Source organism: Dendrobates tinctorius, unplaced genomic scaffold (genome assembly GCF_039654945.1).
Source record: "Dendrobates tinctorius isolate UK_male_01 unplaced genomic scaffold, ASM3965494v1 ptg000223l, whole genome shotgun sequence".
Classification (NCBI taxonomy): domain Eukaryota; kingdom Metazoa; phylum Chordata; class Amphibia; order Anura; family Dendrobatidae; genus Dendrobates; species Dendrobates tinctorius.
In genome coordinates, this window is record NW_027361890.1 from 8,942,702 (window position 1) to 8,956,498 (window position 13,797).

At 45.0% G+C, this 13,797-nt stretch overlaps 1 non-coding gene across 1 annotated transcript; it reads left to right on the top strand.

Annotated features, from left to right (window-relative positions):
- The first annotated feature begins 13,357 nt into the window (after positions 1-13,357).
- TRNAC-GCA (transfer RNA cysteine (anticodon GCA)) lies at positions 13,358-13,429 on the top strand. Its single transcript has one exon. It is a non-coding gene; the product is annotated as a tRNA-Cys (tRNA).
- Positions 13,430-13,797: the final 368 nt, after the last annotated feature.

Consider the following 13,797-nt stretch of genomic DNA (forward strand, 5'->3'; position numbering starts at 1 on the left):
CTTTGCGTAAATGCTAGTTGGCAGATTAAGTGATAGAGCATATCTGGAGTTAATGTACAAAGTAAGTTCAAACCGATGAATCATGGTTCTTTAGGAGGTTTTCCAGTTTTAGAAAACACCTGTAGTCTGTTTTTCTTTTGTTTTGTAAATGGTTTTACTTGATCATCTTGGGATAGGCGCAGAGTACCCACTACTGCTCCTAGGCTGTTAATGTCTGCAGCTCTCATGTTACATTGACAGCGCTGCAGACAGTAGCAAATACCGGGATCAGCGGCAGAGTCTCAGATGGACCTGGGGAAGGTTGAGTAAAACAAATTTTTTTTTTAATTTTTTTTTCGCAAACTGCAGCTGGGGCGCAGGGATTTGCCAACCCTGGAAGACTTCTTTAATTGGGTTCTAAAACAATTCTACATTTTAAAGCAAGAAAATAAGACAAAACAGAATGAGCACCTATCTGTATTTCTGACACAATTTTATTACAATGGTTAAAAGATTGCCTGGTCTTAGAAGTCTGCAGACACTGCATCTGACTGAAAACTGCTGAGTCCTGACAGTGATTGGAGAGCACACTCACTATTCCCCTGCATGTGCCATGTGGGTGGGAATACACATGATCACATCTATTTGATCTCCACACTTATAGTCACGTATTGATTAGTCTAAGGCCATGTGCACACATTGAGTATTTGAGGGTTTTTTTACCCCAGTATTTGTAAGCCAAAACCAGTAGTGGAAGAATCAGAGGGAAAGCCTAATAGAAACCTTTTCAACACTTCTACGTTTTTTTTCACAGACTTCTGGTTTTGGCTTACAAATACTGGGGTAAAATACTGTCCAAATACTGGATGTGTGCTTGTGGCCTTACCCGGCTTCTTTCAATAGAGCAGCACTTAGAAGTCAAATGAGACTAGTCTGTATGTGACCACAAATGCGCATCTCGCCATAACCCCATGAGGCATACAGGGGAATTGTGACACTGTTCGATAGGCATACAAGTCGCAACAGTAAGTCTGCAGTAACCTAGACTGAAGACTCTTCTTTTGAGGACTACTGAAAGATGTTTGTCTACTTCAATCAATGTATTTTGCTAAAATGGCACACCAGAAAAAAAACACAGGAGTGTTATAGGATAACAGTTGTTATATTCAAGAGAGCCTGCCATCAGCACCACTACAGGCAAACTGAAGCATTACATGGTGGATATGAAAATCAATTTTCTGTCTCTGTACACAGTACGGACATGCAGAGTTCTAAAGATGCAGCTGTCTTGTAAAAAAAAAAAAAAAAAAAAAATGACTCAGAATGACCTGAAAGGGCATGTAGAATTGTTTTTGTAAAGTGGAGTACACCTTTAATTAAAAACCAAATACAGTACTGTCTGGATTCAGTATAGGGTTTAATTTAACACACAATTTGCCTAAGACAACTAGAGATCCCTATTAAAGATCCTAAAATAAAACAATTATTTTGCAAGGGAAATACATGTTTAACATTACAAAACAAATGTTTGTGTGTACCACAAAACACAATAGCAATGGTATACAAGAGCATCCTGTATGTCATAAATTAACACACAGGTGCTACTAGTGTTGGACAGTCAAGGATCAATCGCTGTAATACATAAGACAAAGATGTGGAAACCACAAAATATTGCGACTAAAGATCCATATCGTTAGATTAAATATCATCTTTATTAGAAAATAGACAAATGGGGGAACTGTGCAATAACACACAGGACTAGCCACAGTCAAAGGCTATTATCATAGATTAGGATATTCAGATCAATTTAAAGAGGTATATACTGTACCCTAATGTACTCCAAACACAGACAAATGGTTAGGCAGTGTCAAGTATAAGCTAAAATGTACCGCTGCGCATGGCTGTCCAATGATCACCACACTAAGTGGACTAGTGCCCATCAGATGTTATCCACATGTTCCCTATGTATTATCCGGCTAAATGCCAGTAAAACACCCAAAAGCATCCCTTTACTCTGAGCTATAATGTCACTATGCTATACTAATATAGAACACGTCAATAGATCACTATCAATTACTTTGTTTTATTAGAGCCTAGGGTCCACTATTTTAATATGTCCTGAAATATAGCAGATTATTATTTTAGCGAACTCGGATCTATATTAAATCGCACAGGTCAATTCACAGCCAGGAGACTATATACAGGCAGCTACATTGTTGCCAAATCAGATCCGCAACTACTATGTAATTTAAAATCTATAGAGCATATGTGATTCCACATGTCTCTTTGATGCAAACCCAACCCCTGATGATGCCAGAAGGCGAAACATGTTGGTGAGACTAATGGCTGCATAATTTTAAACCAGCATAACAATGTGTGAATTAAAACACAATCAATAGTCTTGAACTGGAATATAGTAGGTTAGTGATATCAGACCTAATGGATCAGAACATATGATCCTTATAAGAGTAGATGACTACCAGTTGGTGATTTAACCCCTTCATGACCCAGCCTATTTTGACCTTAATGACCAGGCCATTTTTTGCAATTCTGACCAGTGTCCCTTTATGAGGTAATAACTCAGGAACGCGTCAATGCATCGTAGCGATTCTGAGACTGTTTTTTCGTGACATACTGGGCTTCATGTTAGTGGTAAATTTAGGTCGATAATTTTTGCGTTTATTTGTGAAAAAAACGGAAATATGCGGAAATTTTGGAAACCAGAGTTATGTGACACAAAATAGTTAATAAAAAACATTTCCCACATGTCTACTTTACATCAGCAGAATTTTGGAAACAAAATTTTTTTTCTTTGTTAGGAAGTTATAAGGGTTAAAAGTTGACCAGCGATTTCTCATTTATACAACAAAATTTACAAAGCCATTTTTTTAGGGACCACCTGACATTTGAAGTCACTTTGAGGGGTCTATATGGCAGAAAATACCCAAAAGTGACACCATTCTAAAAACTGCACCCCTCAAGCTACTCAAAACTACATTCAAGAAGATTAACCCTTCAGGTGCTTCACAGGAACTAAAGCGACGTGGATGGAAAAAATGGACTTTTTAATTTTTCCAACAAAAATTTTCTTTTAGCATCAATTTTTTCATTTTCATATGGGTAAGAGGATAAAATGGATCCTAAAATTTGTTGGGCAATTTCTCCTGAATACACCGATACTCATGTGGTCAAAAACCACTGTTTGGGCGCACGGCAGGGCTCAGAAGGGATGGAGCGCCATTTGACTTTTTGAAAGGAAAATATGCTGGAATATTTAGCGGTTGCCATGTCGTGTTTGGAGAGCCCCTGTGTGCCTAAACTTTGAAGCTCCCCCACAAGTGACCCCATTTTGGAAACTAGACCCCATAAGGAACTTATCTAGATGCATAGTGAGCACTTTGAACCACCAGATGCTTAACAGAAGAGCCGTGAAAATAAAAATAATAGCCCGCTATTTTTTATTTTCACAATGGTAACAGGAAAAACTGGACAACTTTAGGGGTCTAATTTCGCCTGAGTACGCTGGTACCCCATATGTGGGGGGACCACTGTTTGAGCACACGTTGGGACTCGGAAGGGAAGTAGTGACATTTTGAAATGCCGACTTGATGGAATGGTTTGCGGGCGTCATGTTCACACCCCTAACCATAACCCTAACCCCAACACACCCTTAATCCCAACTCTAATCCTAACCACAAGCCTAACCCCAACCCTAATTCTAACCCTAATGGAAAAATAAAAATATTTTCTTTATTTTATTATTTGTCCCTACCTATGGGGTGATAAGAGGGGGCGGTGATCTATTTTTTTTCTATTTTGATCACTGTGAGAGTTTATCATAGTGATCAAAATAAATGAATGAATCTGCAGATTCCGGTGAGCGCCCTGCGCATGCGCCCGCCATTTTCCAAGATGGCGGAGCCCATGATCCGGGACTGCCAGAGGGACTTTGGAGGCACCATGCAGGGTGAGGGGGGGGTGATTGGAAGGCGGGGGGAGCAGATCATGACAGCGGCAGCCAATTGGCGCCGTCAGTCGTGGGGGGGTCTGATCGGTGTCTCCAGCCATGGCCAATGCTATTTCAGCATCGGCCATGGCTGGATTGTAATATTTCATTGGTGAAATATTACAATCGCTCTGATTGACTGTTTCACTTTTAACAGCCAATCAGAGCGATCGTAGCCACCTGGGGGCTAAGCCACCCCCCCTGTGGTGAAGTACAAAGGCCCCTGTACCTGCGGGTCGGGTGACCATTCAGTGACCCCAGTCACCCGACCCGCAGGGGAGCAATCAATTCATGACGCCACATGGGCATCATGGGTCGTATTGGCACAGCTTTTCATGACTCCTATGTGGCGTCAAAGGTCAGGAAGAGGTTAAAAATGACTGCATCAGACATATGGAATCACATATGCTCTATAGATTTTAAATTACATGTATCTGATATGACCTGGCAACAAGGCCTGTATATAGTCTCCTGGCTGTGAATTGAGCTGTGTGAAAATAACATGGCACTACTGGTTGGATCAGTATGCAACATTGTGACCATTGCAGATTTGATCCTATATGCCTACATGTTTAGATTAGTGGAGAATGTGAATGTGACTCTCCAGCAGTGATCTGATTATAATAAAATAATCTATTACGCAGTGCAATCTCACAATCTGTATATCACTAACGCCAGTGAGGTTTAATGCAATTTAATATAGAGTTCACTAAAATAGTAATATGCTATATTTCAGGACATATTAAAACAGTGGACCCTAAGCTTTATTAAAACAAAATAATTGATAGTGATCTATTGAAGTGCTCGTAGTATAGGATAGTGACATTATAGCTCGGAGTGAAGGGATGCTTTTGGGTGAAGTTCACCTTGAATGGTAATATTGAAATTCCCTCTGCTGCTTAGAGCCAATAAGGGTAGTGCAAGAAATAATAAAAATTGGTCTCATATGACCTCGCACTTTTGTCACTAAATCCCTTTTGTAGTACACACACACACACACACACACACACACACACACACACACACACGTTTTGTAATTTTAAAGGTTTCCTTTGCAATTTAATTAAGTTTTGCTTTACTTTAGGAACTTTAATAGGGATGTCTAGTTGCCTTAGGTAAATTTTGTGTCACCTTTAGTTAAAGGTACTGTGAGGCAGTGACCAGTGTTATATGCAAGGGTCGCTATGTGTCCCCCAGGATATGTAAAGAAGCATATGGAGGCTGGGGGAGTGCATTACAGTCACAGGCATAGCTGCGATTGCAAGGCAGAATAGAAGTGCTGATCTTGGGCAAGCGGTTTGCCCAAGGCAAATTTAAGAAAACCTGCCCTTGGGCTTGTATTTTTGAAATGGACTACATTATGGTAGTTGGGTGGTTCATTTCCTTCCCCGGCCACAGGTTCTGTTGTAAAAACCCTGCAGTCAAAGGGTGGGATGTCAGTTTTGGTCTTGCAGGCAGAGCAGAAGGCTTTGCAGAGCTCAACCTGTGTGAGACAACACAGGGCCAAGCGGAGCTAAAAGGCCTGGCACCCTCAGCGTACACGGTGGTGCAGACGCCCACGGCATCAGGTCACGGACTGTTCTTGTTTATTAAGTGCAATCCAGATGATATGGTTCCCGGCTGCGATCCAGAGGATACTGCGTGCTGTGCACTGTGTTTGGACATGAAATACGTTTTGTGAACTTGCCTGTTTGTCACACTGCACAACCCATCTGCACTACATATGGTTGGAGAATGCAGGCAGTGTGAACTGAGGTATACCCCAAAGTGTGCTGCATGTTCGTAATTAAGCTGGCAATGCGGAGAGGTGGAGGAGCTTTTGTAGCAGTTTATCCTCGCTCAGCAATAGCTGCAGTGTCAGCAACGGTATCAGACGATATATAACACTGGGGGACAATTTGAAAAAAATTTTCTGTTGAGTTAGGTTTTTGAGCTGATTTATACTAAAATTGGCATGCTGATTCCAAAAATGTAGTCAGTTTTTTTCTGTCACGTCAAGTTTTTCCTCAACTTACCTGCCATAGAAGCACAATTGCACTGATTTCTGTAATAAGACTTGTTATCTGAGTACAATTCGACTCATATAGAGCTACGTGGCAACTTGTAAGAGTAGTCACAACTGAGTCAGTGTGGTGAGAGGTGTGTACAGCTCCCAATACGTCATAATTATCAATATCTTTACACAAAAAATGTATCATAGTAGGAATAAATAGGATTTGTGATAGCTTTTCTCTTTACATTGGGCGCTTAGTTGTAATTTATATCTTTTATGATTTTTTTCTTTGTTAGTTTTCAAAGCTTGTAACTTTCCTTCTGTGTTTTATTTACTTATGTACATATTTCCTTTGTTTCAGATCATGTCTGCTCCTTTTTCCTCTCGTCGTAAATGCCTAAACATCCCTGACTCCTTCTGCTATATTTGTGGTGTTTTCACCATTCCAGTTCAAAGGGCAAACATCAGTGCATTTGTCAAACAAGCATATTTTGCATATTTTAAAGTAAAACTCGGTGATCAAGATAAGCCATGGGCCCCTCACATAGTGTGCAAGTAGTGTGTCGAGAGTTTACCGATGTGGACCAAAGGAACACGTGAAAAGTTGGCATTTGGTATCCCCATGGTGTGGAGAGAGCAAGTAAGTCATTCCACAGACTGTTACTTCTGTTTAGTGAAAACATCAGGATTTAACAGGAAAAATAAAAGTAAAATAGAATATCCAAATCTACCGTCAGCTATCAGACCAATGCCTCATTCAGCTGAAATTCCAGTGCCAGTTTTCGAACAGCTACCATCTCTAGAAGTTCTGAGTGATGTTGACGAACACAGTGACAGCAATGATGCAGAATTTGAAAGTCACAAGGATTCAGTTCGTAAGGGATTTGATCAGCACGAGTTAAATGATTTAGCACGTGAATTGGGCTTATCAAAAAAAAGCTTCAGAATTACTAGCATCAAGGCTGAATGAGAAACAGTTACTTGAACAAGGAGCGAAGGTATCATACTTTCATACTAGAGAAAGTACATTTTTGCAGTACTTTCGGTGTGACAGCGGTTTTGTGTTTTGCCATAATATTCCTGGTTTACTACAAGAATTAGGGCTTTCAATGTACAATCCAAATGAATGGCGACTTTATTGATAGCTCAAAGCGGAGTCTTAAGTGTGTCCTTCTACACAATGGCAATTTATTTGGTGCAGTCCCTATTGGGCATTCTGTCTCCGTGAAGAACATGGAGATGTAAAGAGAGTTATTGAGTTATTGAAATATGACTCAATTGGATCATCTGTGTTGACCTTAAAATGGTTTGCTTCCTTCTTGGTCAGCAACGTGGGTACACAAAGTATCCCTGCTTTCTCTGTATGTGGGATAGCAGAGCTCGAGAAAAGCATTGGGTTGAGTCGAATTGGCCTCCAAGATCTGGTCTTAAACCTGGAGATCCTAACAGTCTACATCAGCCACTTGTTGACAGGAAGAATATATTATTCCCACCTCTGCACATAAAACTAGGTCTCATGAAACAATTTGTAAAAGCATTGCCAACTGACGGCGACTGTTTTAAGTACATCATGTTGGCACTTCCTGGACTGTCCATTGAAAAAAATCAAGGCTGGTGTGTTTGATGGTCCACAAATTCGACAGCTCATCAAAGATGAACATTTCACCGGGACTATGTCAGATCTTGAGAAGAATGCTTGGTTATCATTCAAAGACGTTGTCAAGAACTTTCTTGGAAATACACGTGCAAGTAATTACAAAGAAATTGTTCAGAAACTATTGGAGAGCTACAAAGCGCTTGGTTGCAACATGAGTATTAAATTACATTTTCTGCATTGCCATCTTGCCAACTTTCCGGAAAATCTTGGTCCTGTTAGCGATGAGCAAGGTGAACGATTTCACCAAGATTTGAAGGTTATGGAAGACCGTTACCAGGGTAGATGGGATGTACATATGATGGCTGACTATTGCTGGAGCATCAAACGTGATTGTCCTCAAGTTAAACACTCCAGAAAAAGCTATAAATGTACATTTTTACCTTAAATACTTGCATATATATATATCCTTTGTAAAAAACATGATAGTGTTAAAAAACATTTGTCATGCCTATTTCTTATATATTTCATTTTTTGTTCATATTTGTACTGTTTAAAAATAAAAAAAAAAAACTTTAGGTACAGTAGTTTACATATTTTTGAGAAGACAAAAATCCTAAAGTTCAAAAACTTGACGTGATAGAGAAAAACATCATTTCTGGATTCAGCATCCAAAAATTAATTAAGAACAGTTGTCTGACCTAACTCGTAAAAAATTGTGTTCCCCAGTGTAATCAGCAGAAGACAAATTACCTGTTCATGCAGCAGATCATGGCTATGCGAGAGGCGGCCCCACCAGCAACCTCAATCTGTTCAGAGGCTTGGTATAAAGTTTGGTCAGCGCTGAGGAAGATTGGTCCTGAGTACAACATGGAGGCCTTCCTCACAGTGTTTAAATGCACAGCAGAGTGGGAGAGCTTGTCGGTGACCCAGTGGGCTGAAGTTTTGGCCCCCTTCCAGACAGGAGATGCCCATAGCGCCTACCTGGACCTCAGTCGGGACGATTCCCTCGACTATGAGAAGCTGAAAGGCGAGATCATAACCCGACTGGGGGTTAACACATGTGCTTGCTCAACGGGTATTCTAGTGGTCTTTTGTGGAGTCTCATCCCACCAGGTCTCAGGCATATGACTTGCTACAGCTAGTTAAAAAAAAAATTGCTTCAGCCTTAGACCATAAATCCTTTCCAGATGGTAGAGAGGGTAGTGGTTGACAGGCTCGTGAGGGGTCTTCCAGCAGCCATTCAGCTTTAAGTGGGACAAAGGGACCTGGGCACTCTGGACTAGGTGGTAGGACTGATTGAGCGGTATACAGCCACTTAGGACTTTATACGGGACACCGCTCCACTTCGGCTGTCACGTAAGACCCCGCCAGCTCAGGAGCCTGGGAAAAGTCCACGAACCTCTGGGGCCAATCTGGATGGAGCCCCAAGGTTCCCACATGTCGCGTTGGCGGTGTCGGGCCTGGACATATGGCTGCCAACTGCCCTCTAGCAACTAAGCCCATGGACTGTGTATACTCACCAGGTATCTATGTATGCCCAGCCAGTCGTACTGCCGGCAACGAACCTCAACTGTGCCAGGTACTCGTCAACGGATACCAAATGGAGGCTCTCTTGGACTCGGGGAGCTTAGTGACTGATTCATGGGTCCTTTGTTGCATGGTTCAACCCCAATGGACGTAAAGAGGGGTTATGTATCCATGGAAAACTCAGAGAGCACCCGACCGCGCAGGTTACTTTTTCCACACTGTGGAGAAATCAAACGGAGTCATGAAGACCCCTCCCAAGGTAAATGTTATTCCGGGTGCAGAATCCAAAGATCCAGAGGTAGAGATACATGCTGCAGGGGTTACCAACATAGGGACAGAGTGTAACTGCGATAGGCTTCCTCTAGAGGTATTGTCAGGAGAGGTCGAGGAGACCCCCACTGATCCCTGAGCTGGAGGGTGTTCCCTGGTAAGTTCGGGACAGCTCAGCTCCAGGATACCACCCTGGCCTGTACACGAGAAAGGGTGGTTGAAATTAATGGAATAGCTCAGCAACCAGGTGCTGAGACTGTTTTTCCTCGTATGGTTAGCCACCAAGAGTTGTACCTGGTAGATAAAGTCTGGAATGAGGTGATGGAACAGCTGGTGATGCCCCAATCCTACCGGTGGGTGGTGCACGACATGGCTCACACCCATATGCTATGGGGCTCACAATCTAAATTCCCTATCAGTATGTCTTTGGAATGTGGGAGGAAACCAGAGTACCCGGAAGAAACCCACGCAAACACGGGGAGAACATACAAACTCCTTGCAGATGTCCTTAGTGGGATTCGAACCCAGGACTCCATGCTGCCCACAGTGGTCATAGTGGACTACACCACCCGGTACCCAGAGGCGATACCTCTCCACCACACACCGGCCAAGCTAATAGCCCGCAAGCTGTTTGCCGTGTTTTGTTGCCTTGTGATACCAAAGGAGATCTTTATAGATTGGGGGACTCTTTATGTCCAAGGTGACCAGGGAGCTATGTAAGTTGCTCCAGATTAAAAACTACGTATGTCGGTGTACCACCCACAAACCCACGGGTTGGTGTAGATGTTTAATAAGACCCTCAAAGCCCTGCTTAAAAAGGTGGTAGCCAAGGATGAGAGGGATTAGGACAATAACATGTCCCATCTGATGTTCACTGTCTGTGAGGTACCACAAGCGTTCATAGGTTTTTCCCGTTTGAGCTGTTGTACAGCAGGCATCTGAGGGGACTACTTGATGTAGCTAAGGAGATGTGGGAACAGGAACCAACTCCGCATCGGAGCGTAATTGAGCATGTGGCGAGCATGCAGGACCAGATTGCGGCAGTACGGCCCATGGTAAAAGCATCTACTGGATGCCCAGGCCACACAGAGCTGCACATACAGTAAGAGAGCTGTGGTCAGGACCTTTAAGAAAGGGAACCGGGTGTTGGTACTAGTGCCCACCCCAAAGAGTAAGCTCATGGCCAAGTGACAAAGGTCATATGAGATACGGGGGGAAGGTAGGAGAGGTAAATTATGGAGTGTAGCAACCCGAACTATACCACATCAACGGTCTAAAAGCCTGGAAGGACCAGGAATGTTTGGTCATGGAGGCGACTCCGGTCGTACCAACGGGGGATCCCGCTGGCACCGACCAAGGACAAAGCAGGGGGTCAGGTTAAAATAAATGATGCTCTCATCAAACAGCAGCGGCGGGTGGCTCGAGCTCTGGTGCAGCAGAATACAGACGTATTCTTAGCTGCCGTGGACAGAACTCTGATACAACATGACATTGTCACCGAGCCCTGGGTAAGGGTACAGATGAAACCATACCAAGCGCCAGAAGCCCGAAGGCAAGCCATCGTGGCCGAAGTGAAGCAAATGCTTCAGTTGGGAGTCATTGAGGAGTCCTGGGGTGAGTGGGCTAGCCCCATTGTGCTGATCCCAAACCAGATGAGTCTTTACATTTTTGTAATGACTTCAGGAAATTGAATGAGGTATCTTAAGTTTGACCTCTATCCAAGGCCCTGGGTGGACAAGCTAATTGAAAGACTGGGGGAGGCCCAGTACTTCACCACGCTTGCTCTCACCAAAGGTTACTGGCAGGTCCCGTTAACGGCGTCGCCAAAAAGACTGCTTTTATCACAACAGAGGGTCTCTCAGTATGTTGTCTTGCCTTTTGGGTTACATAGGGCTCCGGCCACATTCCAAAGGCTGATGGACATTGTGTTAGAGCCTCATCGGAATTACTCGGCCTATTTGGATGACATTGTCATCTTTATTACCAACTGGGATACCCACATATCCCAGGTACAAGCAGTGCTGGAGTCTCTCAGAATTGTAGGGTTAACAGCAAACCCAAAGAAATGCGCGATAGGACTCATGGAAGCCCAGTACTTAGGCTACGTGATCGGCTGCGGGATTATCGAGGCCCAAGTAAAAGATTGAGGCTGTTCAAAACTGGCCCAAGCTATTAAGTACCAAACAGGTTAGGGCATTCCTTGGCATCATTGGGCACTACCACCAGTTTAAACCCAATTTTGCTGGGAAATCAGCACCCCTAACGGACCTGTTAAAAGGTTAGAAGACGTGATGGTCCGGTGGAAGCCTCAAGTGGAGGAAGCATTTCAGTCCCTGAAGTCAGTGTTGTGTGGACAGCGAGTCCTCATCAGCCCCAACTTCAAGGAAACCTTAAGGCTGGGTTCACACGTAGCGAAATTCCTGCGGAAGTTACCACGAGAATTCTGGAATTCCATTCCATGGGAAAATCGCATTTTAAATTCCTGCAATTTTCCTGCGGAAAAAATAGCGATTTGCAAGCGTAATTAGCTTGCAGAATGCTAGCGTTTTCCAAGCGATCTGTAGCATCGCTTGGATAACTGATGGACAGGTTGGTCACACTCGTCAAACATAGTGTTTGACGAGTGTAACCAACTTTTTACTATTGAGGCTGCCTATGCAGCATCAGTAGTAAAAAGACCTAATGTTAAAAAAAAATAAAAAAATCGGGTTATCTTCACCTTCCGACGTCCTGCGCAAGCGTCCCCAGGCCTCCACGATGCTCTGGCAGGTCCGATTCCCTGTGATGCATTACAACACAGCCACATGCGGAAAGTAAGCAGAACAATGCAATCGTATGTGGGCGGAATTGCCGCGATTCCGCAAAATAATGAGCATGCTGCGTATTCTGCCGCGGGAAAATCCGCAGCATTAGCACAGTATTGCGGAATCCCATAGGATTGCATGGGATGCTGTTTTTATTCGGTCGTCCATGACAGCACCACCTGAGAGAGGGGATCCGCCCTTTAGGAACAGGAAACCTACAGATACAAAAGGGTGGCACCTCTCCCACGCATCAGTTGGTTTCCTGTTCCTAGAGGACAGGACTCTCTACAGATACGTCCGTCATGGAGTCGTCGTTGAGTACCCAGGCCGGCTGACCGACCCAGGTAGCGAGGGGGTCTCCTACCTCGGTCAGTGCGGGGTCCCTGGAAGCGCCACGGTGGGGCCGGGTAGGTCACCACGGCAGTGGACGGAGCAGGGGTCCGGAGGATGCCATCTCCAAAACGCCAGCACCTGGTATGTATGCCCCGATCCTGCTGCGCTTCCCCAGGCCCGGTCCTCCCGGTCAGTGCTGGCCCCTGGCGGGCTCATGGCGGCGTGCGCAGGAGGGCTGGGGGGCATTCCGGGCAGGAGGCGCTGCGCGGCTCCTTCACGCGCGCTCCCGCAGGGCTCTGAAGAGCGGTGGAAGTGACGCGGCGGAAGGGGCGGAGCGATAGCGCCAATACCGGAAGTCGGGTGCCGGCCGGCCTCCGGCGAGCGCCGCGGGTGCATGCCCGTCCGGGGGTCGCGCGGCGACCCGGGTAAGGCGAGGGGAGCCGGAGCATGGGGGAGGGAGCGCGAAAGGCCGGGTGGGTGGTGCTATGGCAGGATACCTGCTGACCCGGACACCAGGAGGCCATATAAGGCAGATGGCAACGGAAGCCCCCTTAGACCAGCAGGACGAGGCGCAGGAGCGCCCGCAAAAACAGGCCACGACAAAACCGCATGCGAGTGGCCAGCAGAAGAAACAGACGAACTAGCGACCAGAGCCGCGAAAGTTCCTCCAGAAAGGACCCCCCTGCCTCCCTCCGTGATCCGGTACCTGCTTCATCTGCATGGGTAAGAGATCTCCGTGAATGTACCCTGATGCAGTGTTCCCTTATGTTTTTTTTCAGGGGAAGAAGGCTACGGGAAAACAAGCACAGGGAATGTGCCCTCTGTAGTTCCCCCCTACCAGATGGCCAGGGGGTATAGCTCAGTGGTAGAGCATTTAACTGCAGATCAAGAGGTCCTTGGTTCAGCTCCAAGTGCCCCCTCCAAAGCCTCGAAACTAGACGCAGCAGTAGCCAAAGCATCTAAAAAATCCGCCATACCATTTGACGATATGGCCTCCTTGAAAGATCCGCTAGATAAAAAAGCGGATTCTTTTCTTAAAGGGACATGGGAGATGTCAGCAGGCGCGTTAAGACCAGCGGTAGCTGCCACCTGTACAGCCAGATCCATGATGATCTGGCTAGATCAGCTGGATTCCGAGCTAAAAGACGGAGCTTCAAGATCATCTATTCGGAAAAGTTTGCCGATCATTCAGAATGCCGTGGCGTTTTTAGCCGATGCTTCTGCAGACTGCAAGAATGGCGGCTAAAGCCGCGGGTCTATCTAATGCAGCGCGAAGAGCGCTCTGGTT